This window comes from Octodon degus, unplaced genomic scaffold (assembly GCF_000260255.1).
Source record: "Octodon degus isolate 3935 unplaced genomic scaffold, OctDeg1.0 scaffold00001, whole genome shotgun sequence".
Classification (NCBI taxonomy): Eukaryota; Metazoa; Chordata; class Mammalia; order Rodentia; family Octodontidae; genus Octodon; species Octodon degus.
Genome location: NW_004524577.1, coordinates 9,597,541 through 9,598,299, shown reverse-complemented (window position 1 = coordinate 9,598,299; position 759 = coordinate 9,597,541). Strand labels below are relative to the sequence as shown.

Here is a 759-nt window from a genome sequence, read left to right as displayed (position 1 = left end):
TATTTATAATTTTTAATATATTTGGTTGTTGCAGGGTCTCACTACACAGCTCGGACTCGTGGTGATCCTCCTGCTTTCAGCTTCCCCAGCGCTGGGATTACAGGCATACAGGCACGCACCACTGTGCCCACACTCTGGAGGGCTCAGCCCGCTCTGGAAACGCAAGGACGTTACAGAGCCCTCATGTCCCCGAAGCTGTTCCTGGTGCATCTCACACTAGGAGGATTCATCACAGTCAACCGATATTGGCACGCTTGTTAAAGTTCATACTTTACCGAGATTCCCTTGGTAGTCCCCAAGGGCCCCTTTTTCTTTTAGGACCCCATCCACAATGTCACTCGCTCGTTGTGTCTCCTTAGGTTCCTCTTGACTGAGACCATGTCTTCATCTTCCTTGTTCTTGGTCTTGACAGTGTTGAGGAACATGGCTCGGGGGTTTTAGCTAGGTTTTGTCTGATGGTTTTCTTTTTTCTTTCTTTCTTTTTTTTTTTTTTTTTGCATTTTAGGGAAGGGTCTGCAGGGTGTTTAGGGTCTCACTACTAGATCAGACTCATAGTGATCCGCCTGTTCACAGCCTCCCAAGAGCTGGGATAACAGGCACACACCGCCACACCCAGTCTCAATTGCCATCTCAGCATGCCCGGGGGCGGGGCTGGCACAGCAGGCTAGAGGATTGAACCCCCAGCCCCTGTTCCTGCTTGCAGGGACTTTAATCTGCTGAGCTATTTGGCCAGCCCCAGAACCACATTTTATTTATTTA

The 759-nt window shown here is 49.4% G+C and overlaps 1 protein-coding gene across 1 annotated transcript in view; it reads left to right on the top strand.

The window, feature by feature from the left end:
* Positions 1 to 759, top strand: part of Cgas (cyclic GMP-AMP synthase) — a 17,129-nt gene that overhangs the window by 14,498 nt on the left and 1,872 nt on the right. The gene's annotated exons all lie outside the window — the stretch shown is intronic.